The following is a 12,326-nucleotide window of genomic DNA, read 5'->3' as shown; positions in this document are numbered from 1 at the left end:
GTTTGGAAGATTTACGTTTAAAATCTCAGTTTTTGTTGGGTTGATTTTCAGGTTTGATAACTCCCCATAATCCTTTAAGCTCTTCATTAAATTCGGAAGTGTTATCCTCGGATTTCCCACGTAAAACAACAGGTCATCTGCAAAGGCTGCCACTTTATGTTCGTCTCCTCCTATCTGCACCCCTGTTATATCTATATTCTTCCTAATTGTTGCCAGTAAAGGTTCCAACGACAGTACATACAGCAATGGGGACAGTGGACAACCCTGTCTAGTTCCATTTGACATTCCTATAGTTTCCGACCTCTCCCCATTAACCATAATAACCGCGGAAGGTTCTCTGTACAACTTTCCTATCCACCCTTTCATTCTTGCTCCCAATCCTAAAGTCTCCAGAGTATCCATCATAAAGCTCCAGTTTACTCTATCAAATGCCTTTTCAGCATCAATCGAAAGCACCAATACCGGAGTTTTCCCCTTCCTAGCCTTTTGGATAAGCAACAGATTTCGTAGTTTCCGGTGCGCGGTGACGCACCTCCGGCGTGCGACGCCATCTTGCTATACCCAGGAAGTCCCAATTCACATGCAGTGTACCCACACATCGGTGAGGAGAGAGGACTGCTAAGTAATGTGAGTTATGTTACTTCATATCTTTTAACCACTTGCCTACCAGGCACTTATACCCCCTTCCTTACCAGGCCAATTTTCAGCTTTCAGCGCTGCCGCACTTTGATTGACAATTGCGCGGTCATGCAACATTGTACCCATATGAAATTTTGATCATTTTTTTCTCACAAATAGAGCTTTCTTTTGGTGGTATTTAATCGCCACTGGGCGCTTTACTTTTTGCGCTATAAATTAAAAAAAGTGCAAAAAATTTGAATTTTGAAAAATTTGAAAAAGTTTATTTGTATCTTTTATAAAATTTTTCAAACAGGTATTTTTTCTCCTTCACTGATTTGCGTTGATGAGGTGGCACTGATGGGCACTGATAGGCGGCACTGATGGGCACTGATAGGCAGCACTAAAGGGCACTCATAGGCAGTACTAATGAGGTGGCACGGATAGGCGGCACTGATAGGTGGCACTAATTAGGGGTCACGGATAGGCGGCACTGATATGCAGCACTGATAGGCGGCACTGATAGGTGACACTGATGATGGGTACTGATAGACGGCACTGACTGGCATCACTTCTGGGCACTGACTGGCGGCACTGACTGGCACAACCCCTGGGCACTGACTGGTGGCACTGCTGGGTTGCACTGGTGGGTGGCACTGGTGGGCAGCACTGGTGGGTGGGCACAGGTGGGTGGCACTGGTGGGCACAGGTGGGTGGCACTGGTGGGCACAGGTGGGTGGCACTGCTGGGCACATGTAGGTGGCACTTCTGGGCACAGGTAGGTGGCACTGCAGAGTGGCACAGGTGGGTGCACTGCTGGGCACAGGTGGGGGCACTGCTTGGCACAGGTGGGGGCACTGCTGGGAACGGGTGGGCGGGGCTAGTGGGCGCACTGCTGGGCGGAACTTGCGGGTGTCACTGCTGGGCACCGATCATCAGGGCACTGATCATCAGTGCCCTGATGATCGGTGCCGATCCCCGCTCTGACAACTGCCGGTTCTCGGCAGTACTTTCCTCACGATCTGACAGCGTGAGGAAAGTGCAGCCGAGAACCGGCACTTGCATTTCCCTGTGATCAGCGTGTCATTGGACACCGCTGATCACGTGGTAAAAGGCCGGTGGGATCGGCCTTTCACCACATCACGTGATCAGCTGTGTCCGTAGGACACAGCGATCACGGAGATCGCCGGGTGAGAGCGGAGATCGCCGGGAGAGCGCGTTCTGGGAGGACGTCATATGACGTCCACTCAGAACTGGCCGGCCGCGGTGAAGCCGTCATTCGGCTATGCGCGGTCGGCAAGAGGTTAATAAAGGAGTCATATAATACTACACTTAGAGGGTGTTTTCTTTCTTGGCTCACTGGATTGGTGAGCCACTGTTCTTCAGAGGCACCTTGGCTGAATAAGGGAAATAGGAGGCCCACAAGGAAATGAAGGAGGAAAGTTGCTGGCCCATTTGATTTTAGGATCCATGTTGATCCTGCAAGCCTGTTGGCCCTTACGGGTTGCAGTGAGGAGGTGAGGAGGAAATCTAGCCACTGTTTGGAGAAGATTATGGCACAAATCGCCAATTGATCATCACTATATATTGCATGAATTTATTTATCACTTGATGGACATTGTCTATATTGATTTGTAGAAGGATTGGACATATATTTTTCTGCACTAATTTTGGCACTTTAGCACTTTTTATCTATACATAGGTTGTTACACTATTTGGTCACCAATTTGTCATTTTTAAGCACGATATTTATTTGAGACACTTGATTTACTTAAAGTGTGATCACTTGAGTTTCATTTTTTGACACACTATTATATATTATTATATAATCTATTTTAGTTGATGCTAGTTGCGGGTTTTTTTAAGATTTGTTATATGATTTGGTCACTTATTTGTATTTATATGTATTTATTTATTTATTTTGAGCTCGCACTATTTATTTATTCAGAGTTCGCAACCCGTTGTCTCTACCCTCCCTCCCTGGTACAAATCCCACCTGGTCCGCTTGGATCCATTCTGGCATTAGATCTTTTAGTCTATTTGCTAGAACCTTTGCATATAACTTAGTGTCGATGTTCAGAAGTGATATCGGTCTGTAGCTAGAGCATTGAGAGGCATCCTTCCCCTCCTTTTGGATTAGTACCATATGGGCCTGTAAAGATTCCCGCCTCATCTCCATCTCTCCTCCCAGGGCATTCATATATTTCTCCATTTTAGGTAGTAACAAGTCACTAGGTTTTTTATAGTACCTCACTGTATAACCGTCTGGGCCTGGGCTTTTCCCCTTTATGGTATTTTTTAATGCACTTTTTATTTCTTCCTGTGTAATTTCCATATCTAGGGAATTCAACTGATCCTCGCCTAACTTCGGTAGTCCTGCATTCTTTAAATATACCCTTCTTTTTTTTCTACTCTCTTTTCCACTTATATTTGCTGGATCTTGGGAGGCAATATTATACAGCTTACTATAGTATTCTTTGAACACCTTAGTGATCTCTTTGGTAGAATAAACCATTTCTCCTTTGGGGTTTTTTATTTTTTCTACATAGTTCCTATTTTTCTTTTCCCTCAAGGCTCTCATTAGATATTTTCCTGGTCTATCTCCCCATCTATACCTCTCACTTGCAACTTTGTTAAAGACTCTTCTCTTCTCCTCCTCCAACAATAACCCTAGTTCTTCTTTCTTTTTTACTACCTTCTGTCTTATCTCTTCTGTTCTTTTATTTTTATGTATCTGCTCCAAATCACTTATTTCTTTTAACAGCCCAGTAAGTTTCTCTCTTCTTTCCCTTTTCTTTTTTGCCCCGGTCGCAATCAATATACCTCTTATGTAGGCCTTATGGGTCTCCCACACTGTAGCCACCGACACCTCACCTGTTTCATTCTCCCAAAAAAATCTTTCTATTTCTTCTCTAATTTTCCGATCCACCTCCTGGTCCAAAAGAAGAGCCTCATTCAACTTCCATCCTATCCCTCCAGTCGAACATCTCCCCCACCTCACTTTCAATGTGACAGGAGCATGGTCAGAGAGAGACGTCGCTTCTATTTCTATTTTATCCACCATTTCTATGAGTTGATGGTCTACTAATATATAGTCCAATCTGGAATACATCCCGTGGGCATTAGAGAAGTAGGTATAATCTCTCTCTTTTCCATTTGTCACTCTCAAAATATTCACCAATTGACACTCATGTATCACCCCCTTCAAAATTTTTAGAGCTCTACTTCCCTCTCTCTGCACAGATGAGGTCGTGTCCATTTGTGGGTCCATACAAAGGTTCAAATCCCCCGCCACTATCAAAAGACCCTCCTTAAAGGCCATCAGTTTTCTCAAGACTCCCTTCAGGTATACCTCTGGTCTCTTATTTGGGCAATAAATATTCACAATTGTACATTTCTGTTCTTGTAATCTACCCTTCAAAAATAAAAATCCCCCCTCCGGATCTATTTCTCTCTCTTCAATCTCCCACCTTATGTTTTTTGCAAACCCTATTGCTACTCCCTTAGCTCTCCTAATCGGGGAATCAGAATAGAACCATGTTGGGTAATTTCTCGAGTACAACTTTACATTTGACTTGATCTCTAAGTGAGTCTCCTGCAAAAAAACCACCGAAACCTCTCTATGCTGCAGCTCCTTGAATAATTTAAATCTCTTCCCAGGGCAGTTCAAACCTTTTACATTATATGTTATAAATCGCAAGTTTTCCATACATCTTGTATCGCTATTTTTTTTCCCCCTTCTATCGTGCAGAGTATTGTCCCTAGGACCCCCCCTAACCCTCTTATCTTTCTAACCATATCCCTCCCCCCCTCTCCCGCTGGTCCCCTCCCCCCCCTCCTTCTCCCTCTACCTACCCCCCCCCCACACTTTTTAGGCCTTCAATTTGCCTATCAATCTTTTGTGGAGATATGACCACCTTTGATTTTTTTAAACCTTGGGGTTGAACTCCTCCCATGTACGGCTTACCCTCCCTCCAACCACCAAAATTTCCCTTGTTTTCTTTAATTCTTTTAACTTTAGCGGTGCAATTTAAAGAGAAAGAGAGGAATAATAAAAATTAAAAAAAAAAAAAAAAAACTCACGCTATCCCCTCTAACTCCTCCCTACCTCCCCCCTGCCTACTTTCTGTCATTCCTCTTTTCCCCCAATGCCTATTTCTACCTCTGTTTCCCACCCAGTAATCCTCATTCTATGCAATTCCAGTCTGTCGCAGAAGTCTCTTAAGTCCTCGGGAAATCTCAAATATGCTGTAACACCGTTCTTCCATCCGATTAAACACTCTGGGTTGCCCCATCTATATTGTACATTCCGTATTCTCATCTGCTCTAATAGGGGCCTCAAGGCTCTCCTTCTCCACAAAGTCTCATACGATAAGTCCGCAAAAATCTGGATATTTATATCTCCATACTTAATAGTTGTTCTTCCTTTAGTCCTTTTCCAAATCTCTTCCTTATCTCCATATTTATGCAGCTGAACAATCACATCTCTTGGTTTTTCCATCCCGTTACCTTGGTGAAACTTTCCTGTTCTATATACTCCGTCCAATTTAATTACCTCTGTTTCAGGTCTGTCCATAATGGAGTTTAACATTTTACAGACTATTTCTTGCAGTTCTCCCCCTTTCAGGATTTCTGGGATTCCTCTTATCCTCAAGTTGCTTCTCCTATTCCTGTTCTCCTGTATTTCTATTTTATACTGCAGTTGTTTCTGCGTATTCCTCATCATAGCGGACCTTTTTTCTAAGTCTGAAATGAATTGGGTATGTTTATTAATTTTTCCCTCCATTTCTTCCGTTCTCATTAGCAGGTGCCCTAGATCCTGTCGTATATTTGTCATTTCTTGCTTAATAGTTTTTTCCAGATCTTTAAACATCTCTCTTTTGTTCGGCACTTGTAAATCTTTTTCAAGATCTTTCCTCTCTGGATTCTCTATCAACTGTTGGCTGCTGCTATTCAGGCCCAATGACATTCTGGGGCTATTTTCCAAGGTGGTTTCCATCTCCCCTTTTTCATTTCGCCTATGGGCCCTTTCTGGAGTCGCATTCCCCTGGGAAGTATATTTTTTAATTGTACCCGTCTGGGACCCTTTAAGCCCGCTTCCTTTAGCGCTTTTATTCTTCATATCTTCTGTGCAGGCTATACTCTTTAACCAGAGGGCAACTTTAGACTGTATATTGGGGTATTGATATTAATCAGTCTCTATCAATTTAACACTTCTTTTCTTTTCCCACTTCTCTTCTGGAGCCACTTAATAATTTCTCTTTCCCTCTTCTTTCTATTTTCACTTTCCAGATCCCCTGGGAATCCCCCTTCTCTCTTTTATAGGCAGTTTAAAATCATTTCCCACAGTCCAGCATACTTATACAATTACATGTGGCTTCTTCACTCACCCTCCTTCGCTCACTCACCCAGTGAGTCGACTCAAATCCACAGCCGTCCGCTTGTTTTTCCTGGCTGGTGTCTCTGGGGGATTCCTACAGGGTCTCCTGTGGCCTGTGGGTATGTATCCTTTTTTTTTTTTTTTCTCTACTGTGCAGCAGGTTTAGGGATTGATCCGGCGTCTATCCTCTCCTGTCAGGGAACCAGCTCTTGTCAGGGAGCCGGCCGGCGTCTCTGCTTCCCAGTGCTCCTTTGCGGCCAACCAGCATGCTCACGCCGCCCTGCTCCGTTTCCCCGGCAACCCGACAGCTGATCTCGGGTCTCCGCAGCGTGGTCACCTCCCGAAGCTCCGTGCCCGCTCTCGCTCTCCTCTCCCTTCAGTGCGCCGGCTTCTCCCCCTTTGGAGACCTTCTCACTCGGGTAGGGCTCCGCACTTCAGTCCATAGAGGTTCTCGTGGTGGTCAGCTCGGGGGCCGCCATGTTTAGGCTCCGCCCCTCAAGTCCTTGTATTAAGCAACATTCAATATCAGCATAAGAAAGCAGTAAAACATATTACAGCATAAGTCGAGAGGTCATGTAGAAGTGGGTACAGCAGGTTGAGAGACAATGTCAATATAAGTAGACAATACTTTAAAACCCACCAAAAGTCCCATATCTTGCTATGAGAGCTAGCAGAATGGTGTGATATCTGAGTGAGTTTTTCCATATAAGACATGTGTTGTCAATTTTCCATAACCATTAGGAATTATGGTTGGAATTGATTTTGCCCCCATTATGTGGAAATGAGAGATTTGGTGTCATTTAAAAGCCACCAATTGTGTTAATTGTGTCAATTTCAGTATAAGTCGAGAAATCATATAGATGTCCCTTCAGCAGATTGAGAGACAATGTCTATATAAGTAGATGATACTTTGTAAATCTACCAACAGTCCCATATCTTGCTATGAGAGCTAGTAGAATGGTAATATCTGAGTTTCTCCATAAGACATGTGTTATCAATTTTCTGAAACAATTTGGTTATGGATGGAATGGATTTTGCCCCCATTATGTGGGAATGAGAGAGCCAGAGAGGAAATACTGTGATATTACAGCAGAGAATTGAGTTTGGTCAAGCGGACCAGAGTAAGGAATCATTTAGTTTCCAGTTGTTAGTGAGGGTTGGGAATGTAGGATTAAAGAGTTGAGTAGTGACTTGAGCATGATCCAACATGGAGGAGACCTCAATGAAAGCTTATCGTAATACTGTAGATGTAAATAGTGATAATTATTGAAAATAGTATAAATCCTGGAGTAGGAGTCATGCATTTTAGAAGAGCAAGAGTATTCTCTCTCCTTTGGGTTGAGGGTTCTTGATCTGTCAATAATTGAGTGTAATGCAGGAATTTTTAAATCAATCTGATTTGTTTATAGGGGATGGGAGTAGCACTCTGGGAGGTGTGTAATGTTGGATCTAAGGCCACATTTAGATCACCCACTAGGATTTTAAATTCTGAGGCAAAATTAGAAAGCTTGGTGAGAATATGGGTTGACCCTGGTTAGGACTATAAATATTAGTTAGTGTACAAATATTATTATCAAGCTGACCTTTTAAAAAAGGAAGCTCCTATGCACATCTGCTAACATAATAGATAGAGTGAAATCAGTGTCTTTATGAAAGCCAATGGCTAATCTCTTTGCCTTATTAGTAGCAAAAAGGCTATAATACCATTTTGAGTAATAGTGAGAGTTTATTTTTGTATTAGTGGAATGCTTGAGATGCATTTCTTGGAGGAAGGCTACAGTGCCAGATAAACCTTCTAATTCTATGCAGATTTGATGCCTCACCCTGCAGTATTCAAACCTCTCAAATTGTATGTGACTATTTTAACGATTGCCATGAGCAGATACAGACACAACTGTGAAGTGTATACCAGCATCGATACCAGAATTAGAAGGGAGGGGTAGGAGCAGGTTGACAATGGAGATAAATAGTGTAGAAAATCTGAAAAAGATAATGAACAGCATTGAAATACCAATAAAACAGATAGTACCATTAACGTAGAAGTGTGGGATAGTACAAATAGATAACATTAACTAACCTTACCACAAAACAGCTTTTCTTTCCTATGTTGCTCCAACAGAGGCACATAACAGTATGCTGAGGGATTTGCAACTCCAGGAGACTATACTGTACAAGAAAAGAATGAATAAATGTTCTTCAGCTTCTTCTCTGCTTCACTCTGCAGAGAGAGAACTGATAAAGTTTGGCAGTGAGAGCTCAGTCTGGAAAGGAGGTGGAAGGAAGGAGGCGGAAGAAAGCAGCTGCATGTCTGTAAGTGAAACTTGCATTCAGAATGACCTTGATGGGAGGAGGGAGTAGGGGAGAGAAGCTGTCTGCATGTGAAGAAACTCAACAGCCTGGATGGGAGGCTTGAGGAGTGGGGAGTGTGAGAAGAGCTGAAGCTCTGCTGATGTCTTGGGAGCGTGCAGACTGTCGGGAGCCAATGTCAGTCATAAGAAGGGGAATGGATACCGACTTCAGTGTCAGGATGACACTGCATGAGAGACCTCAGCCCCACCCACAGGTATTTTCTTTGATTTCAGAAGAAAGTGTGTACATTCCAGAGGGAAAAGAATCATTTTTCATAGTAGCAGCTCACCAGGATTCAGATTATGCAAAAAAAAAAAATGTAACACATACTTCTCTTTTAAGTCACGCAAATTGTTGCAATGTAATAATTGTAGTGGCACAATTAGCCAGAAAACAGTCAACAGGACCAAAAACCAAGAAGTGCCCTGAGAATGTGTCAGTGGCTGTGCTCCCTAAGTAAGAAGGGGGATGCCCCTGAGACTGTAAGGTCAAAAGGAAGACATAACCACAAAGCAATGGGTCTCTTGAAGATCTGTATGCAAAGGCTTATGGTAATATAAACTATCCATAAAAAAAATAACGATAAAAAAAAGAGACGCTCTAACCATCGATTGGCAGGCCAACAAATATAAAAAATCCTAAATTTTGTGATGCAAAAGGGTTGATACAAGTAAGGAAGCATGGAGAAGCAGGAAGACTCTGTTTCCAATACAACCATGTTTGAGTAATGAAGGGGCAGTCAGAACTGGCTGTAAGCCAAATGTAAGAAACATTAACAAAAACTACCAAAGTACCACTGTGACTGCTTGTGATATAAATCACAGGTAAATCACACCCATTTTTGTGAAGAGCTGGGTGTACTTTTTCTTTGAAGGTGTATTGCGCCATTAAGTTTCTGGGGTGACTGTAAAATATTTACCTGGCTGGCAAGACCCTCTTGCCAGCCAGGAAAATTCAATGGATTGATTTGAGGATCTGCACAGAAGGTATGTAAGTATTCGGAAAAGCATACTGTAGAATAGATGAACAAGCATCTCTGTGGGCTATAAGGCTAGAAGGAAATACCATTGGTAGGTAATGCCTGTGGCACAAAGATTGTCCAGGAGTGATCTCAGAGCCCTTCGCCACTCCAGTATTTCACAGTCCAAGTCAGTAGATAGTGTAGTGCTATCCCCAGAGGAGCCACTGGTAATATGCCCAGGTTCCTTTTCCCAGTAGTTGCTCCACAGCCAGGCACACCTGCACTTTCACTCTCTTGGCTCAAGAAACAGTCTAAGGTTGTTGGTTATGATGTTTCAATAAACGGTTGAACTTGGATGGGTCTTGGGAAAGTAAGATACTCCAATAGCTTGATAGTGAAGATGCAATAAAAGGGGTGTGGTGCTGCGCTAACAAATCTAAATAAACTAAAAAGGGTGGAAAAAATGGATGACCCACAGGGACCGTACCACATGTGAACTACAAATTGAACAGCACAAATACCACAGGTGTACTAACATATGTGAAAAATAACACAAATAAAACAAGTCCTCAACTGAAGACGTGCCATAATACTAACAGTGAATAGTATATATGAATAAAGTGGTAAAAATATAATAATAATAATAATCTGGTAAAACAAATACAAAAAGAGTCCAAAGTGATATATACCAGTGCAAATTAAGGTCAGGGAAGAATGTAAATGGATGATGAGTGAAAGATAAACAGAGAAATTTAAACAGCGTGGCATAAATAATGGCATAAATGATGCCACAAAGGTGAGAATGAGCACAAATATCACAAGTGCACTATCATATGTGAAACCAACAAAAATAGACATGTCCTCAGCTCAAGACACATCCCGTAGTAATAAAAGTGAACTGTACATGAAGACCAAGAAGAGATAATGTGAATGGGTGGTAAAAAAGATATTACATATAAATATGTGAAAACTGGTATACCAATAGTCAATAAAAGAAAAACACAAAAGTGATATATACCAATGCAGGACTAGACATGAATGACAAAAATTTCATAAAAGGATATAAATAAATAGAAAAAAAAGATACGCACAAAACCACAAACCTCATATAAATTGGCATGAATATTGCCACAAATTGTGAATAAACATAAAAGATGGTATAATAGTTCACAATACACTAATACGTGTAAAGTCCAATATTTAATTTCCCAAATAAACTTGATGGGTGATAGTGAATGTGATCAACTTGACAAGAGATCCACCACTGGCTAAAATGCCTCCTCACCTCCACGCTGCAACCCCTAGGGGCCAACGCACTTCCAAAGCACTCAATGTCAAACAGATCAGCATCCAATGGGGGCCTTAACGTACTAATCCAGAAATCGTCAACCATCAACAACAGTGGTGATATCCCCCTCACGGAAAAAAATGCACCGTACAGCCACTCAAACGATCCCAAAAGAGGAGAAAAGGAACACTCCCATAGTGTAGTAATTAATATAATTTAATGAGCAGCATATTGCCAAATGCCCACTTACATCAAATACAAGGTAACAAAAACTCAGAACAGCATGTATCAGTGTAGATGTACTTGCATGGCTGTAGCAAGATGGCGGCCGGAGTGGACGTTACCATGTTTCCATCCTACGCATTACGTCATGAGTCATGTGACTTCCTCAGGGATTTGTAATATAATAACTTGTAATACTGAACCTGAGGACACTAAATTTGCATATTGAAACTCTGAACACTGCTCCTGAGTAGCAGATAGCGGACAGGCTCTGCAGTAACAGTATTGAGGTTGAGCCTCCTCGGTGAACAATCTAAGCAACAACCCTTTCAAAATGCATGTAATGATTATGTACTTCTGGACAAAAGTTCAAACACACGACTGACCTCTAGCACACAAAAGGGGTGATGGAACTCCCCACCTGTACTACAAGTGGTATCAGACTAGATCTTAAACAACAGCTCCTCGGCAAATCATCTGCAGCAGACAGTAGGTCCAGGACCTCCAGCCTCCTAGCTGGGGCATTCGCTCAACAAGCACAAGGCAGAATGTTCAGGAAATGCTAACGAGTCCACTAGCCAATGATCTTTCCATCTGGAAGAAGACCCAACGAATTTATACAGACTCCCAGCAGCCTTCAGGGCCACCCTCCCTGGAAATGGCCAAGGTTGTATAAATATTCATGCTGCTATTTGCATTGCTTTACATCTACTGTATGTTCCAGAGAGTTCTCCAGTTCTCTGGAAAGCAGTGGAGACAGTCAAAACTAGCAGCAGCTGAAACACTGAGAAGACCACACTGGTTGCAATGAGACAAGCTAAATTTACCTAGAGAACAAAAATACAGCTCCACTGAACACAGTGAGTCAGTACTAAATCTAACTAATCCTAGTACCTATCTAGGAGGGTGCTACAATAGTAATGGAGATGCCATCAAAGTCAATTGTGGGTGTGCTTCCGAACCTTTGCATATAAAACCTGTTTCTTCAAAATAGTGTAAGTGGCAGATAATGTCCCGTGGTAAATCTGATGATAGATTGCAGTGATGTAGGAATCTGTGCACCCATTCAAATTGCAGTGGTGTGGTAGCATGATTCCTGAGGACAGAATTTAAGATGCCCCTTACCATGCATGGGAGATCTTCATCTTTTGCGGCTTCAGGAAAGCCCCTTATGTGGAGGTTTTTCCTTCTGTTCTTTTGATCCTCTAGCTTGTATAAAGTGCTATTGTGAGAAGTAGCCATCAAGGTGGTACGGTCTTGTAAATCTTTACCACATGACCTCAGGAAAGTTTTAACCCCTTCATGACTAGGGATTTTTTTTTTATTCAGCACTACGTTAACTGGCAATTGCTCTGTCGTGCAACACAGTACACAAATTCAATTGTTATCAATTTTTTCACACAAATAGAACTGTCTTTTGATGGTATTTGATCACCACTAGGTTTATTTTTTATTAAGTAAATGAAAAAAGACAGAATATTAAAAAAAAACATATTTGTTACCTTATG

Source organism: Staurois parvus, unplaced genomic scaffold (genome assembly GCF_062004578.1).
Source record: "Staurois parvus isolate SC_StPar_1 unplaced genomic scaffold, SC_StPar_1.0 ptg000227l, whole genome shotgun sequence".
Classification (NCBI taxonomy): domain Eukaryota; kingdom Metazoa; phylum Chordata; class Amphibia; order Anura; family Ranidae; genus Staurois; species Staurois parvus.
Note: the sequence above shows the minus strand (reverse complement) of the source record.